The sequence below is a fragment of the Hemitrygon akajei genome, chromosome 6 (genome assembly GCF_048418815.1).
Source record: "Hemitrygon akajei chromosome 6, sHemAka1.3, whole genome shotgun sequence".
Taxonomy (NCBI): Eukaryota; Metazoa; Chordata; class Chondrichthyes; order Myliobatiformes; family Dasyatidae; genus Hemitrygon; species Hemitrygon akajei.
The window spans coordinates 110,872,324-110,891,408 of record NC_133129.1 but is presented as its reverse complement, the minus strand read 5'-3'; positions in this window follow the sequence as shown (position 1 = coordinate 110,891,408).

The following is a 19,085-nucleotide window of genomic DNA, read 5'->3' as shown; positions in this document are numbered from 1 at the left end:
CTCAGACCCAGTGCCATAAACCGGACAGTCTTCCTCAGACCCAGTGCCATAAACCGGACAGTCTTCCTCAGACCCAAGTACCATAAACCGGACAGTATTCCTCAGAACCAGTACCATAAACCGGACAGTCTTCCTCAGACCCAGTGCCATAATCCGGACAGTCTTCCTCAGACCCAAGTACCATAAACCGGACAGTCTTACTCAGACCCAAGTACCATAAACCGGACAGTCTTCCTCAGACCCAGTGCCATAAACTGGACAGTCTTCAACAGATCCAGTGCCATAAACCGGACAGTCTTCCTCAGCAACAAGTACCATAAACCGGACAGTCTTCCTCAGCAACAAGTACCATAAACCGGACAGTCTTCATCAGACCCAGTGCCATAAACCGGACAGTCTTCCTCTGCAACCAGTACCTCAGACCAGGGCCATAAACCGGACAGTCTTCATCAGACTCAGTGCCATAAACCGGACCGTCTTCCTCAGACCAAGTGCCATAAACCGGACAGTCTTCCTCAGCAACAAGTACCATAAACCGGACAGTCTTCCTCAGCAACAAGTACCATAAACCGGACAGTCTTCCTCAGACTCAGTGCCATAAACCGGACAGTCTTCCTCAGACCCAAGTACCATAAACCGGACAGTCTTCCTCAGCAACAAGTACCATAAACCGGACAGTCATCCTCAGACCCAGTGCCATAAACCTGACAGTCTTCCTCAGACCCAAGTTCCATAAACCAGACAGTCTTCATTAGACCCAGTGACATAAACCGGACTGTCTTCATCAGACCCAGTGCCATAAACCGGACAGTCTTCCTCAGACCCAGTGCCATAAACCGGACAGTCTTCCTCAGAACCAGTACCATAAACTGGACAGTCTTCCTCAGACCCATTGCCATAATCCGGACAGTTTTCCTCAGACCCAAGTACCATAAACGGGACAGTCTTCCTCAGACACAAGAACCATAAATCGGACAGGCTTCCTCAGCAACAAGTACGAAAAACCGGACAGTCTTCCTCAGACCCAGTGCCATAAACCGACAGTCTTCCTCAGACCCAGTACCATGAACTGGACAGTCTTCATCAGACCCAGTGCCATAAACCGGACAGTCGTCTTCAGCATCATGTACTATAAACCGGACAGTCTTCCTCAGACCCAGTGCCATAAACCGGACAGTCTTTCTCAGACCCAGTGCCATAAACTGGACAGTCTTCATCAGACTCAGTGCCATAAACCGGACAGTCTTCTTCAGCAACATGTACTATAAACCGGACTGTCTTCATCAGTCCCAGTGCCATAAACGGGACAGTCTCCTCAGACCCAAGTACCATAAACTGGACAGTTTTCCTCAGCAACAATACCATAAACTGGACAGTCTTCCTCAGACCAAGAGCCATAAACAGGACAGTGTTCCTTAGACCCAGTGCCATAAACCGGACTGTCTTCATCAGACCCAGTGCCATAAACTGGACAGTCTTCCTCAGACCCAGTGCCATAAACCGGACAGTCTTCCTCTGACCCAAGTACCATAAACCGGACAGTCTTCCTCAGAACCAGTACCATAAACCGGACAGTCTTCCTCAGACCCAGTGCAATAATCCGGACAGTTTTCCTCAGACCCAAGTACCATAAACGGGACAGACTTCCTCAGACCCAAGAACCATAAATCGGACAGGCTTCCTCAGCAACAAGTACGAAAAACCGGAGAGTCTTCCTCAGACCAAGTGCCATAAACCGGACAGTCTTCCTCAGACCCAGTACCATGAACTGGACAGTCTTCATCAGACCCAGTGCCATAAACTGGACAGTCTTCTTCAGCAACATGTACTATAAACCGTACAGTCTTCATCAGACCCAGTGCCATAAACGGGACCGTCTCCTCAGACCCAAGTACCATAAACCGGACAGTCTTCCTCAGCAACAATACCATAAACTGGACAGTCTTCCTCAGACCAAGTGCCATAAACAGGACAGTGTTCCTCAGACCGAGTGCCATGAACAGGACAGTCTTCCTCAGTCCCAGTGCCATAAACCGGACAGTCTTCCTCAGACCCAAGTACCATAAACGGGACAGTCTTCCTCAGACCCAAGTACCATAAACCGGACAGTCTTCCTCAGTCCCAGTGCCATAAACCAGACAGTCTTCCTCAGCAACAAGTACCATAAACCGGACTGTCTTCCTCAGACCCAGTGCCATAAACCGGACAGTCTTCCTCAGCAACAGGTACCATAAAACGGACAGTCTTCCTCAGACCCAAGTACCATAAACGGGACAGTCTTCCTCAGACGCAAGTACCATAAACCGGACAGTCTTCCTCAGTCCCAGTGCCATAAACCAGACAGTCTTCCTCTGCAACAAGTACCATAAACCGGACTGTCTTCCTCAGACCCAGTGCCATAAACCGGACAGTCTTCCTCAGCAACAGGTACCATAAACCGGACAGTCTTCCTCAGACCCTGTGCCATAAACCGGACAGTCTTACTCAGACCCAGTACCATAAACCGGACAGTCTTACTCAGACCCAGTGCCATAAACCGAACAGTCTTCCTCAGACCCAAGTACCATAAACCGGACAGTCTTCCTCAGAACCAGTACCATAAACCGGACAGTCTTCCTCAGACCCAGTGCCATAATCCGGACAGTTTTCCTCAGACCCAAGTACCATAAACGGGACAGTCTTCCTCAGACCCAAGAACCATAAATCGGACAGGCTTCCTCAGCAACAAGTACGAAAAACCGGACAGTCTTCCTCAGACCAAGTGCCATAAACAGGACAGTGTTCCTCAGACCGAGTGCCATGAACAGGACAGTCTTCCTCAGTCCCAGTGCCATAAACCGGACAGTCTTCCTCAGACCCAAGTACCATAAACGGGACAGTCTTCCTCAGACCCAAGTACCATAAACCGGACAGTCTTCCTCAGACCCAGTGCCATAATCTGGACAGTTTTCCTCAGACCCAAGTACCATAAACCGGACTGTCTTCCTCAGACCCAAGAACCATAAATCGGACAGGCTTCCTCAGCAACAAGTACGAAAAACCGGACAGTCTTCCTCAGACCCAGTGCCATAAACCGGACTGTCTTCATCAGACCCGTGCCATAAACCTTCAGTCTTCTTCAGCAACATGTACTATAAACCGGACAGTCTTCCTCAGACCCAAGTGCCATAAACCGGACAGTCTTCCTCAGACCCAGTGCCATAAACGGGACAGTCTCCTCAGACCCAAGCACCATAAAACGGACAGTCTTCCTCAGCAACAATACCATAAACTGGACAGTCTTCCTCAGACCAAGTGCCATAAACAGGACAGTGTTCCTCAGACCCAGTGCCATAAACCGGACTGTCTTTATCAGACCCAGTGCCATAAACGGGACAGTCTACTCAGACCCAAGTACCATGAACCGGACAGTCTTCCTCAGCAACAATACCATAAACTGGACAGTCTTCCTCAGACCCAGTGCCATAAACCGGACTGTCTTCCTCAGACCCAGTGCCATAAACCGGACAGTCTTCCTCAGAACCAGTACCATAAACCGGACAGTCTTCCTCAGACCCAGTGCCATAATCCGGACAGTTTTCCTCAGACCCAAGTACCATAAACCGGACAGTCTTCCTCAGACCAAGTGCCATAAACCGGACTGTCTTCATCAGACACAGTGCCATAAACCGGACAGTCTTCCTCAGACCCAAGTACCATAAACCGGACAGTCTTCCTCAGAACCAGTACCATAAACCGGACAGTCTTCCTCAGACCCAGTGCCATAATCTGGACAGTTTTCCTCAGACCCAAGTACCATAAACCGGACTGTCTTCCTCAGACCCAAGAACCATAAATCGGACAGGCTTCCTCAGCAACAAGTACGAAAAACCGGACAGTCTTCCTCAGACCCAGTGCCATAAACCGGACTGTCTTCATCAGACCCGTGCCATAAACCTTCAGTCTTCTTCAGCAACATGTACTATAAACCGGACAGTCTTCCTCAGACCCAAGTGCCATAAACCGGACAGTCTTCCTCAGACCCAGTGCCATAAACGGGACAGTCTCCTCAGACCCAAGCACCATAAAACGGACAGTCTTCCTCAGCAACAATACCATAAACTGGACAGTCTTCCTCAGACCAAGTGCCATAAACAGGACAGTGTTCCTCAGACCCAGTGCCATAAACCGGACTGTCTTTATCAGACCCAGTGCCATAAACGGGACAGTCTACTCAGACCCAAGTACCATAAACCGGACAGTCTTCCTCAGCAACAATACCATAAACTGGACAGTCTTCCTCAGACCCAGTGCCATAAACCGGACTGTCTTCCTCAGACCCAGTGCCATAAACCGGACAGTCTTCCTCAGAACCAGTACCATAAACCGGACAGTCTTCCTCAGACCCAGTGCCATAATCCGGACAGTTTTCCTCAGACCCAAGTACCATAAACCGGACAGTCTTCCTCAGACCAAGTGCCATGAACCGGACTGTCTTCATCAGACACAGTGCCATAAACCGGACAGTCTTCCTCAGACCCAAGTACCATAAACCGGACAGTCTTCCTCATAACCAGTACCATAAACCGGACAGTCTTCCTCAGACCCAGTGCCATAATCCGGACAGTTTTCCTCAGACCCAAGTACCATAAACGGGACAGTCTTCCTCAGACCCAAGAACCATAAATCGGACAGGCTTCCTCAGCAACAAGTACGAAAAACCGGACATCTTCCTCAGACCCAGTGCCATAAACCGGACAGTCTTCCTCAGACACAAGTATCATAAACCGGACAGTCTTCTCAGAACCAGTACTATAAACCGGACAGTCATCCTCAGACCCAGTGCCATAAACCTGACAGTCTTCCTCAGACCCAGTGCCATAAACCGGACAGTCTTCCTCAGACACAGTGCCATAAACCGGACAGTCTTCCTCAGACCCAGTGCCATAAACCGGACAGTCTTCCTCAGACCCAAGTACCATAAACCGGACAGTCTTCCTCAAAACCAGTACCATAAACTGGACAGTCATCCTCAGACCCAGTGCCATAAACCTGACAGTCTTCCTCAGACCTAGTGCCATAATCCGGACAGTTTTCCTCAGACCCAAGTACCATAAACGGGACAGACTTCCTCAGACCCAAGAACCATAAACCGGACAGTCTTCCTCAGACCCAGTGCCATAAACCGGACAGTCTTCCTCAGACCCAGTGCCATAAACCGACAGTCTTACTCAGACCCAGTACCATGAACTGGACAGTCTTCATCAGACCCAGTGCCATAAACCGGACAGTCTTCTTCAGCAACATGTACTATAAACCGGACAGTCTTCATCAGACCCAGTGCCATAAACGGGACCGTCTCCTCAGACCCAAGTACCATAAACCGGACAGTCTTCCTCAGCAACAATACCATAAACTGGACAGTCTTCCTCAGACCAAGCGCCATAAACAGGACAGTGTTCCTCAGACCGAGTGCCATGAACAGGACAGTCTTCCTTAGTCCCAGTGCCATAAACCGGACAGTCTTCCTCAGACCCAAGTACCATAAACGGGACAGTCTTCCTCAGACGCAAGTACCATAAACCCGACAGTCTTCCTCAGTCCCAGTGCCATAAACCAGACAGTCTTCCTCAGCAACAAGTACCATAAACCGGACTGTCTTCCTCAGACCCAGTGCCATAAACCGGACAGTCTTCCTCAGCAACAGGTACCATAAAACGGACAGTCTTCCTCAGACCCAAGTACGATAAACCGGACAGTCTTCCTCAGACCCTGTGCCATAAACCGGACAGTCTTCCTCAGAACCAGTGCCATAAACCAGACAGTCTTCCTCAGACCCAAGTTCCATAAACCAGACAGTCTTCATCAGACCCAGTGACATAAACCGGACTGTCTTCATCAGACCCAGTGCCATAAACCGGACAGTCTTCCTCAGACTCAGCGCCATAAACCGGACAGTCTTCCTCAGAACCGGTACCATAAACCGGACAGTCTTCCTCAGACCCAGTGCCATAATCCGGACAGTTTTCCTCAGACCCAAGTACCATAAACGGGACAGTCTTCCTCAGACCCAAGAACCATAAATCGGACAGGCTTCCTCAGCAACAAGTACGAAAAACAGGACAGTCTTCCTCAGACCCAGTGCCATAAACCGGACAGTCTTTCTCAGACCCAGTGCCATAAACTGGACAGTCTTCATCAGACTCAGTGCCATAAACCGTACAGTCTTCTTCAGCAACATGTACTATAAACCGGACAGTCTTCATCAGACCCAGTGCCATAAACGGGACAGTCTCCTCAGACCCAAGTACCATAAACTGGACAGTCTTCCTCAGCAACAATACCATAAACTGGACAGTCTTCCTCAGACCAAGTGCCATAAACAGGACAGTGTTCCTTAGACCCAGTGCCATAAACCGGACTGTCTTCATCAGACCCAAGTACCATAAACCGGACAGTCTTCCTCAGAACCAGTACCATAAACCGGACAGTCATCCTCAGACCCGGTGCCATAAACCTGACAGTCTTCCTCAGACCCAAGTTCCATAAACCAGACAGTCTTCATCAGACCCAGTACCATAAACCGGACAGTCTTACTCAGACCCAGTGCCATAAACCGAACAGTCTTCCTCAGACCCAAGTACCATAAACCGGACAGTCTTCCTCAGAACCAGTACCATAAACCGGACAGTCTTCCTCAGACCCAGTGCCATAATCTGGACAGTTTTCCTCAGACCCAAGTACCATAAACGGGACTGTCTTCCTCAGACCCAAGAACCATAAATCGGAGAGGCTTCCTCAGCAACAAGTACGAAAAACCGGACAGTCTTCCTCAGACCCAGTGCCATAAACCGGACTGTCTTCATCAGACCCGTGCCATAAACCTTCAGTCATCTTCAGCAACATGTACTATAAACCGGACAGTCTTCCTCAGACCCAAGTGCCATAAACCGGACAGTCTTCCTCAGACCAAGTGCCATAAACAGGACAGTGTTCCTCAGACCCAGTGCCATAAACCGGACTGTCTTTATCAGACCCAGTGCCATAAACGGGACAGTCTACTCAGACCCAAGTACCATAAACCGGACAGACTTCCTCAGCAACAATACCATAAACTGGACAGTCTTCCTCAGACCCAGTGCCATAATCCGGACTGTCTTCCTCAGACCCAGTGCCATAAACCGGACAGTCTTCCTCAGAACCAGTACCATAAACCGGACAGTCTTCCTGAGACCCAGTGCCATAATCCGGACAGTTTTCCTCAGACCCAAGTACCATAAACCGTACAGTCTTCCTCAGACCAAGTGCCATAAACCGGACTGTCTTCATCAGACACAGTGCCATAAACCGGACAGTCTTCCTCAGACCCAAGTACCATAAACCGGACAGTCTTCCTCAGAACCAGTACCATAAACCGGACAGTCTTCCTCAGACCCAGTGCCATAATCCGGACAGTTTTCCTCAGACCCAAGTACCATAAACGGGACAGTCTTCCTCAGACCCAAGAACCATAAATCGGACAGGCTTCCTCAGCAACAAGTACGAAAAACCGGACAGTCTTCCTCAGACCCAGTGCCATAAACCGGACAGTCTTCCTCAGACCCAAGTATCATAAACCGGACAGTCTTCCTCAGCAACAATACCATAAACTGGACAGTCTTCCTCAGACCAAGTGCCATAAACAGGACAGTGTTCCTTAGACCCAGTGCCATAAACGGGACAGTCTACTCAGACCCAAGTACCATAAACCGGACAGTCTTCCTCAGCAACAATACCATAAACTGGACAGTCTTCCTCAGACCCAGTGCCATAAACCGGACTGTCTTCCTCAGACCCAGTGCCATAAACCGGACAGTCTTCCTCAGAACCAGTACCATAAACCGGACAGTCTTCCTCAGACCCAGTGCCATAATCCGGACAGTTTTCCTCAGACCCAAGTACCATAAACCGGACAGTCTTCCTCAGACCAAGTGCCATGAACCGGACTGTCTTCATCAGACACAGTGCCATAAACCGGACAGTCTTCCTCAGACCCAAGTACCATAAACCGGACAGTCTTCCTCATAACCAGTACCATAAACCGGACAGTCTTCCTCAGACCCAGTGCCATAATCCGGACAGTTTTCCTCAGACCCAAGTACCATAAACGGGACAGTCTTCCTCAGACCCAAGAACCATAAATCGGACAGGCTTCCTCAGCAACAAGTACGAAAAACCGGACATCTTCCTCAGACCCAGTGCCATAAACCGGACAGTCTTCCTCAGACCCAAGTATCATAAACCGGACAGTCTTCTCAGAACCAGTACTATAAACCGGACAGTCATCCTCAGACCCAGTGCCATAAACCTGACAGTCTTCCTCAGACCCAGTGCCATAAACCGGACAGTCTTCCTCAGACACAGTGCCATAAACCGGACAGTCTTCCTCAGACCCAGTGCCATAAACCGGACAGTCTTCCTCAGACCCAAGTACCATAAACCGGACAGTCTTCCTCAAAACCAGTACCATAAACTGGACAGTCATCCTCAGACCCAGTGCCATAAACCTGACAGTCTTCCTCAGACCTAGTGCCATAATCCGGACAGTTTTCCTCAGACCCAAGTACCATAAACGGGACAGACTTCCTCAGACCCAAGAACCATAAACCGGACAGTCTTCCTCAGACCCAGTGCCATAAACCGGACAGTCTTCCTCAGACCCAGTGCCATAAACCGACAGTCTTACTCAGACCCAGTACCATGAACTGGACAGTCTTCATCAGACCCAGTGCCATAAACCGGACAGTCTTCTTCAGCAACATGTACTATAAACCGGACAGTCTTCATCAGACCCAGTGCCATAAACGGGACCGTCTCCTCAGACCCAAGTACCATAAACCGGACAGTCTTCCTCAGCAACAATACCATAAACTGGACAGTCTTCCTCAGACCAAGCGCCATAAACAGGACAGTGTTCCTCAGACCGAGTGCCATGAACAGGACAGTCTTCCTTAGTCCCAGTGCCATAAACCGGACAGTCTTCCTCAGACCCAAGTACCATAAACGGGACAGTCTTCCTCAGACGCAAGTACCATAAACCCGACAGTCTTCCTCAGTCCCAGTGCCATAAACCAGACAGTCTTCCTCAGCAACAAGTACCATAAACCGGACTGTCTTCCTCAGACCCAGTGCCATAAACCGGACAGTCTTCCTCAGCAACAGGTACCATAAAACGGACAGTCTTCCTCAGACCCAAGTACGATAAACCGGACAGTCTTCCTCAGACCCTGTGCCATAAACCGGACAGTCTTCCTCAGAACCAGTGCCATAAACCAGACAGTCTTCCTCAGACCCAAGTTCCATAAACCAGACAGTCTTCATCAGACCCAGTGACATAAACCGGACTGTCTTCATCAGACCCAGTGCCATAAACCGGACAGTCTTCCTCAGACTCAGCGCCATAAACCGGACAGTCTTCCTCAGAACCGGTACCATAAACCGGACAGTCTTCCTCAGACCCAGTGCCATAATCCGGACAGTTTTCCTCAGACCCAAGTACCATAAACGGGACAGTCTTCCTCAGACCCAAGAACCATAAATCGGACAGGCTTCCTCAGCAACAAGTACGAAAAACAGGACAGTCTTCCTCAGACCCAGTGCCATAAACCGGACAGTCTTTCTCAGACCCAGTGCCATAAACTGGACAGTCTTCATCAGACTCAGTGCCATAAACCGTACAGTCTTCTTCAGCAACATGTACTATAAACCGGACAGTCTTCATCAGACCCAGTGCCATAAACGGGACAGTCTCCTCAGACCCAAGTACCATAAACTGGACAGTCTTCCTCAGCAACAATACCATAAACTGGACAGTCTTCCTCAGACCAAGTGCCATAAACAGGACAGTGTTCCTTAGACCCAGTGCCATAAACCGGACTGTCTTCATCAGACCCAAGTACCATAAACCGGACAGTCTTCCTCAGAACCAGTACCATAAACCGGACAGTCATCCTCAGACCCGGTGCCATAAACCTGACAGTCTTCCTCAGACCCAAGTTCCATAAACCAGACAGTCTTCATCAGACCCAGTACCATAAACCGGACAGTCTTACTCAGACCCAGTGCCATAAACCGAACAGTCTTCCTCAGACCCAAGTACCATAAACCGGACAGTCTTCCTCAGAACCAGTACCATAAACCGGACAGTCTTCCTCAGACCCAGTGCCATAATCTGGACAGTTTTCCTCAGACCCAAGTACCATAAACGGGACTGTCTTCCTCAGACCCAAGAACCATAAATCGGAGAGGCTTCCTCAGCAACAAGTACGAAAAACCGGACAGTCTTCCTCAGACCCAGTGCCATAAACCGGACTGTCTTCATCAGACCCGTGCCATAAACCTTCAGTCATCTTCAGCAACATGTACTATAAACCGGACAGTCTTCCTCAGACCCAAGTGCCATAAACCGGACAGTCTTCCTCAGACCAAGTGCCATAAACAGGACAGTGTTCCTCAGACCCAGTGCCATAAACCGGACTGTCTTTATCAGACCCAGTGCCATAAACGGGACAGTCTACTCAGACCCAAGTACCATAAACCGGACAGACTTCCTCAGCAACAATACCATAAACTGGACAGTCTTCCTCAGACCCAGTGCCATAATCCGGACTGTCTTCCTCAGACCCAGTGCCATAAACCGGACAGTCTTCCTCAGAACCAGTACCATAAACCGGACAGTCTTCCTGAGACCCAGTGCCATAATCCGGACAGTTTTCCTCAGACCCAAGTACCATAAACCGTACAGTCTTCCTCAGACCAAGTGCCATAAACCGGACTGTCTTCATCAGACACAGTGCCATAAACCGGACAGTCTTCCTCAGACCCAAGTACCATAAACCGGACAGTCTTCCTCAGAACCAGTACCATAAACCGGACAGTCTTCCTCAGACCCAGTGCCATAATCCGGACAGTTTTCCTCAGACCCAAGTACCATAAACGGGACAGTCTTCCTCAGACCCAAGAACCATAAATCGGACAGGCTTCCTCAGCAACAAGTACGAAAAACCGGACAGTCTTCCTCAGACCCAGTGCCATAAACCGGACAGTCTTCCTCAGACCCAAGTATCATAAACCGGACAGTCTTCCTCAGCAACAATACCATAAACTGGACAGTCTTCCTCAGACCAAGCGCCATAAACAGGACAGTGTTCCTCAGACCGAGTGCCATGAACAGGACAGTCTTCCTTAGTCCCAGTGCCATAAACCGGACAGTCTTCCTCAGACCCAAGTACCATAAACGGGACAGTCTTCCTCAGACGCAAGTACCATAAACCCGACAGTCTTCCTCAGTCCCAGTGCCATAAACCAGACAGTCTTCCTCAGCAACAAGTACCATAAACCGGACTGTCTTCCTCAGACCCAGTGCCATAAACCGGACAGTCTTCCTCAGCAACAGGTACCATAAAACGGACAGTCTTCCTCAGACCCAAGTACGATAAACCGGACAGTCTTCCTCAGACCCTGTGCCATAAACCGGACAGTCTTCCTCAGAACCAGTGCCATAAACCAGACAGTCTTCCTCAGACCCAAGTTCCATAAACCAGACAGTCTTCATCAGACCCAGTGACATAAACCGGACTGTCTTCATCAGACCCAGTGCCATAAACCGGACAGTCTTCCTCAGACTCAGCGCCATAAACCGGACAGTCTTCCTCAGAACCGGTACCATAAACCGGACAGTCTTCCTCAGACCCAGTGCCATAATCCGGACAGTTTTCCTCAGACCCAAGTACCATAAACGGGACTGTCTTCCTCAGACCCAAGAACCATAAATCGGACAGGCTTCCTCAGCAACAAGTACGAAAAACAGGACAGTCTTCCTCAGACCCAGTGCCATAAACCGGACAGTCTTTCTCAGACCCAGTGCCATAAACTGGACAGTCTTCATCAGACTCAGTGCCATAAACCGTACAGTCTTCTTCAGCAACATGTACTATAAACCGGACAGTCTTCATCAGACCCAGTGCCATAAACGGGACAGTCTCCTCAGACCCAAGTACCATAAACTGGACAGTCTTCCTCAGCAACAATACCATAAACTGGACAGTCTTCCTCAGACCAAGTGCCATAAACAGGACAGTGTTCCTTAGACCCAGTGCCATAAACCGGACTGTCTTCATCAGACCCAAGTACCATAAACCGGACAGTCTTCCTCAGAACCAGTACCATAAACCGGACAGTCATCCTCAGACCCGGTGCCATAAACCTGACAGTCTTCCTCAGACCCAAGTTCCATAAACCAGACAGTCTTCATCAGACCCAGTACCATAAACCGGACAGTCTTACTCAGACCCAGTGCCATAAACCGAACAGTCTTCCTCAGACCCAAGTACCATAAACCGGACAGTCTTCCTCAGAACCAGTACCATAAACCGGACAGTCTTCCTCAGACCCAGTGCCATAATCTGGACAGTTTTCCTCAGACCCAAGTACCATAAACGGGACTGTCTTCCTCAGACCCAAGAACCATAAATCGGAGAGGCTTCCTCAGCAACAAGTACGAAAAACCGGACAGTCTTCCTCAGACCCAGTGCCATAAACCGGACTGTCTTCATCAGACCCGTGCCATAAACCTTCAGTCATCTTCAGCAACATGTACTATAAACCGGACAGTCTTCCTCAGACCCAAGTGCCATAAACCGGACAGTCTTCCTCAGACCAAGTGCCATAAACAGGACAGTGTTCCTCAGACCCAGTGCCATAAACCGGACTGTCTTTATCAGACCCAGTGCCATAAACGGGACAGTCTACTCAGACCCAAGTACCATAAACCGGACAGACTTCCTCAGCAACAATACCATAAACTGGACAGTCTTCCTCAGACCCAGTGCCATAATCCGGACTGTCTTCCTCAGACCCAGTGCCATAAACCGGACAGTCTTCCTCAGAACCAGTACCATAAACCGGACAGTCTTCCTGAGACCCAGTGCCATAATCCGGACAGTTTTCCTCAGACCCAAGTACCATAAACCGTACAGTCTTCCTCAGACCAAGTGCCATAAACCGGACTGTCTTCATCAGACACAGTGCCATAAACCGGACAGTCTTCCTCAGACCCAAGTACCATAAACCGGACAGTCTTCCTCAGAACCAGTACCATAAACCGGACAGTCTTCCTCAGACCCAGTGCCATAATCCGGACAGTTTTCCTCAGACCCAAGTACCATAAACGGGACAGTCTTCCTCAGACCCAAGAACCATAAATCGGACAGGCTTCCTCAGCAACAAGTACGAAAAACCGGACAGTCTTCCTCAGACCCAGTGCCATAAACCGGACAGTCTTCCTCAGACCCAAGTATCATAAACCGGACAGTCTTCCTCAGCAACAATACCATAAACTGGACAGTCTTCCTCAGACCAAGCGCCATAAACAGGACAGTGTTCCTCAGACCGAGTGCCATGAACAGGACAGTCTTCCTTAGTCCCAGTGCCATAAACCGGACAGTCTTCCTCAGACCCAAGTACCATAAACGGGACAGTCTTCCTCAGACGCAAGTACCATAAACCCGACAGTCTTCCTCAGTCCCAGTGCCATAAACCAGACAGTCTTCCTCAGCAACAAGTACCATAAACCGGACTGTCTTCCTCAGACCCAGTGCCATAAACCGGACAGTCTTCCTCAGCAACAGGTACCATAAAACGGACAGTCTTCCTCAGACCCAAGTACGATAAACCGGACAGTCTTCCTCAGACCCTGTGCCATAAACCGGACAGTCTTCCTCAGAACCAGTGCCATAAACCAGACAGTCTTCCTCAGACCCAAGTTCCATAAACCAGACAGTCTTCATCAGACCCAGTGACATAAACCGGACTGTCTTCATCAGACCCAGTGCCATAAACCGGACAGTCTTCCTCAGACTCAGCGCCATAAACCGGACAGTCTTCCTCAGAACCGGTACCATAAACCGGACAGTCTTCCTCAGACCCAGTGCCATAATCCGGACAGTTTTCCTCAGACCCAAGTACCATAAACGGGACAGTCTTCCTCAGACCCAAGAACCATAAATCGGACAGGCTTCCTCAGCAACAAGTACGAAAAACAGGACAGTCTTCCTCAGACCCAGTGCCATAAACCGGACAGTCTTTCTCAGACCCAGTGCCATAAACTGGACAGTCTTCATCAGACTCAGTGCCATAAACCGTACAGTCTTCTTCAGCAACATGTACTATAAACCGGACAGTCTTCATCAGACCCAGTGCCATAAACGGGACAGTCTCCTCAGACCCAAGTACCATAAACTGGACAGTCTTCCTCAGCAACAATACCATAAACTGGACAGTCTTCCTCAGACCAAGTGCCATAAACAGGACAGTGTTCCTTAGACCCAGTGCCATAAACCGGACTGTCTTCATCAGACCCAAGTACCATAAACCGGACAGTCTTCCTCAGAACCAGTACCATAAACCGGACAGTCATCCTCAGACCCGGTGCCATAAACCTGACAGTCTTCCTCAGACCCAAGTTCCATAAACCAGACAGTCTTCATCAGACCCAGTACCATAAACCGGACAGTCTTACTCAGACCCAGTGCCATAAACCGAACAGTCTTCCTCAGACCCAAGTACCATAAACCGGACAGTCTTCCTCAGAACCAGTACCATAAACCGGACAGTCTTCCTCAGACCCAGTGCCATAATCTGGACAGTTTTCCTCAGACCCAAGTACCATAAACGGGACTGTCTTCCTCAGACCCAAGAACCATAAATCGGAGAGGCTTCCTCAGCAACAAGTACGAAAAACCGGACAGTCTTCCTCAGACCCAGTGCCATAAACCGGACTGTCTTCATCAGACCCGTGCCATAAACCTTCAGTCATCTTCAGCAACATGTACTATAAACCGGACAGTCTTCCTCAGACCCAAGTGCCATAAACCGGACAGTCTTCCTCAGACCAAGTGCCATAAACAGGACAGTGTTCCTCAGACCCAGTGCCATAAACCGGACTGTCTTTATCAGACCCAGTGCCATAAACGGGACAGTCTACTCAGACCCAAGTACCATAAACCGGACAGACTTCCTCAGCAACAATACCATAAACTGGACAGTCTTCCTCAGACCCAGTGCCATAAACCGGACTGTCTTTATCAGACCCAGTGCCATAAACGGGACAGTCTACTCAGACCCAAGTACCATAAACCGGACAGACTTCCTCAGCAACAATACCATAAACTGGACAGTCTTCCTCAGACCCAGTGCCATAAACCGGACTGTCTTCCTCAGACCCAGTGCCATAAACCGGACAGTCTTCCTCAGAACCAGTACCATAAACCGGACAGTCTTCCTGAGACCCAGTGCCATAATCCGGACAGTTTTCCTCAGACCCAAGTACCATAAACCGTACAGTCTTCCTCAGACCAAGTGCCATAAACCGGACTGTCTTCATCAGACACAGTGCCATAAACCGGACAGTCTTCCTCAGACCCAAGTACCATAAACCGGACAGTCTTCCTCAGAACCAGTACCATAAACCGGACAGTCTTCCTCAGACCCAGTGCCATAATCCGGACAGTTTTCCTCAGACCCAAGTACCATAAACGGGACAGTCTTCCTCAGACCCAAGAACCATAAATCGGACAGGCTTCCTCAGCAACAAGTACGAAAAACCGGACAGTCTTCCTCAGACCCAGTGCCATAAACCGGACAGTCTTCCTCAGACCCAAGTATCATAAACCGGACAGTCTTCTCAGAACCAGTACTATAAACCGGACAGTCATCCTCAGACCCAGTGCCATAAACCTGACAGTCTTCCTCAGACCCAGTGCCATAAACCGGACAGTCTTCCTCAGACACAGTGCCATAAACCGGACAGTCTTCCTCAGACCCAGTGCCATAAACCGGACAGTCTTCCTCAGACCCAAGTACCATAAACCGGACAGTCTTCCTCAAAACCAGTACCATAAACTGGACAGTCATCCTCAGACCCAGTGCCATAAACCTGACAGTCTTCCTCAGACCTAGTGCCATAATCCGGACAGTTTTCCTCAGACCCAAGTACCATAAACGGGACAGACTTCCTCAGACCCAAGAACCATAAACCGGACAGTCTTCCTCAGACCCAGTGCCATAAACCGGACAGTCTTCCTCAGACCCAGTGCCATAAACCAACAGTCTTACTCAGACCCAGTACCATGAACTGGACAGTCTTCATCAGACCCAGTGCCATAAACCGGACAGTCTTCTTCAGCAACATGTACTATAAACCGGACAGTCTTCATCAGACCCAGTGCCATAAACGGGACCGTCTCCTCAGACCCAAGTACCATAAACCGGACAGTCTTCCTCAGCAACAATACCATAAACTGGACAGTCTTCCTCAGACCAAGTGCCATAAACAGGACAGTGTTCCTCAGACCGAGTGCCATGAACAGGACAGTCTTCCTCAGTCCCAGTGCCATAAACCGGACAGTCTTCCTCAGACCCAAGTACCATAAACGGGACAGTCTTCCTCAGACGCAAGTACCATAAACCCGACAGTCTTCTTCAGTCCCAGTGCCATAAACCAGACAGTCTTCCTCAGCAACAGGTACCATAAAACGGACAGTCTTCCTCAGACCCAAGTACGATAAACCGGACAGTCTTCCTCAGACCCTGTGCCATAAACCGGACAGTCTTCCTCAGAACCAGTGCCATAAACCAGACAGTCTTCCTCAGACCCAAGTTCCATAAACCAGACAGTCTTCATCAGACCCAGTGACATAAACCGGACTGTCTTCATCAGACCCAGTGCCATAAACCGGACAGTCTTCCTCAGACTCAGCGCCATAAACCGGACAGTCTTCCTCAGAACCAGTACCATAAACCGGACAGTCTTCCTCAGACCCAGTGCCATAATCCGGACAGTTTTCCTCAGACCCAAGTACCATAAACGGGACAGTCTTCCTCAGACCCAAGAACCATAAATCGGACAGGCTTCCTCAGCAACAAGTACGAAAAACAGGACAGTCTTCCTCAGACCCAGTGCCATAAACCGGACAGTCTTTCTCAGACCCAGTGCCATAAACTGGACAGTCTTCATCAGACTCAGTGCCATAAACCGTACAGTCTTCCTCAGAACCAGTACCATAAACCGGACAGTCTTCCTCAGACCCAGTGCCATAATCCGGACAGTTTTCCTCAGACCCAAGTACCATAAACGGGACAGTCTTCCTCAGACCCAAGAACCATAAATCGGACAGGCTTCCTCAGCAACAAGTACGAAAAACCGGACAGTCTTCCTCAGACCCAGTGCCATAAACCGGACTGTCTTCATCAGACCCGTGCCATAAACCTTCAGTCATCTTCAGCAACATGTACTATAAACCGGACAGTCTTCCTCAGACCCAAGTGCCATAAACCGGACAGTCTTCCTCAGACCAAGTGCCATAAACAGGACAGTGTTCCTCAGACCCAGTGCCATAAACCGGACTGTCTTTATCAGACCCAGTGCCATAAACGGGACAGTCTACTCAGACCCAAGTACCATAAACCGGACAGACTTCCTCAGCAACAATACCATAAACTGGACAGTCTTCCTCAGACCCAGTGCCATAATCCGGACTGTCTTCCTCAGACCCAGTGCCATAAACCGGACAGTCTTCCTCAGAACCAGTACCATAAACCGGACAGTCTTCCTGAGACCCAGTGCCATAATCCGGACAGTTTTCCTCAGACCCAAGTACCATAAACCGTACAGTCTTCCTCAGACCAAGTGCCATAAACCGGACTGTCTTCATCAGACACAGTGCCATAAACCGGACAGTCTTCCTCAGACCCAAGTACCATAAACCGGACAGTCTTCCTCAGAACCAGTACCATAAACCGGACAGTCTTCCTCAGACCCAGTGCCATAATCCGGACAGTTTTCCTCAGACCCAAGTACCATAAACGGGACAGTCTTCCTCAGACCCAAGAACCATAAATCGGACAGGCTTCCTCAGCAACAAGTACGAAAAACCGGACAGTCTTCCTCAGACCCAGTGCCATAAACCGGACAGTCTTCCTCAGACCCAAGTATCATAAACCGGACAGTCTTCCTCAGCAACAATACCATAAACTGGACAGTCTTCCTCAGACCAAGCGCCATAAACAGGACAGTGTTCCTCAGACCGAGTGCCATGAACAGGACAGTCTTCCTTAGTCCCAGTGCCATAAACCGGACAGTCTTCCTCAGACCCAAGTACCATAAACGGGACAGTCTTCCTCAGACGCAAGTACCATAAACCCGACAGTCTTCCTCAGTCCCAGTGCCATAAACCAGACAGTCTTCCTCAGCAACAAGTACCATAAACCGGACTGTCTTCCTCAGACCCAGTGCCATAAACCGGACAGTCTTCCTCAGCAACAGGTACCATAAAACGGACAGTCTTCCTCAGACCCAAGTACGATAAACCGGACAGTCTTCCTCAGACCCTGTGCCATAAACCGGACAGTCTTCCTCAGAACCAGTGCCATAAACCAGACAGTCTTCCTCAGACCCAAGTTCCATAAACCAGACAGTCTTCATCAGACCCAGTGACATAAACCGGACTGTCTTCATCAGACCCAGTGCCATAAACCGGACAGTCTTCCTCAGACTCAGCGCCATAAACCGGACAGTCTTCCTCAGAACCGGTACCATAAACCGGACAGTCTTCCTCAGACCCAGTGCCATAATCCGGACAGTTTTCCTCAGACCCAAGTACCATAAACGGGACTGTCTTCCTCAGACCCAAGAACCATAAATCGGACAGGCTTCCTCAGCAACAAGTACGAAAAACAGGACAGTCTTCCTCAGACCCAGTGCCATAAACCGGACAGTCTTTCTCAGACCCAGTGCCATAAACTGGACAGTCTTCATCAGACTCAGTGCCATAAACCGTACAGTCTTCTTCAGCAACATGTACTATAAACCGGACAGTCTTCATCAGACCCAGTGCCATAAACGGGACAGTCTCCTCAGACCCAAGTACCATAAACTGGACAGTCTTCCTCAGCAACAATACCATAAACTGGACAGTCTTCCTCAGACCAAGTGCCATAAACAGGACAGTGTTCCTTAGACCCAGTGCCATAAACCGGACTGTCTTCATCAGACCCAAGTACCATAAACC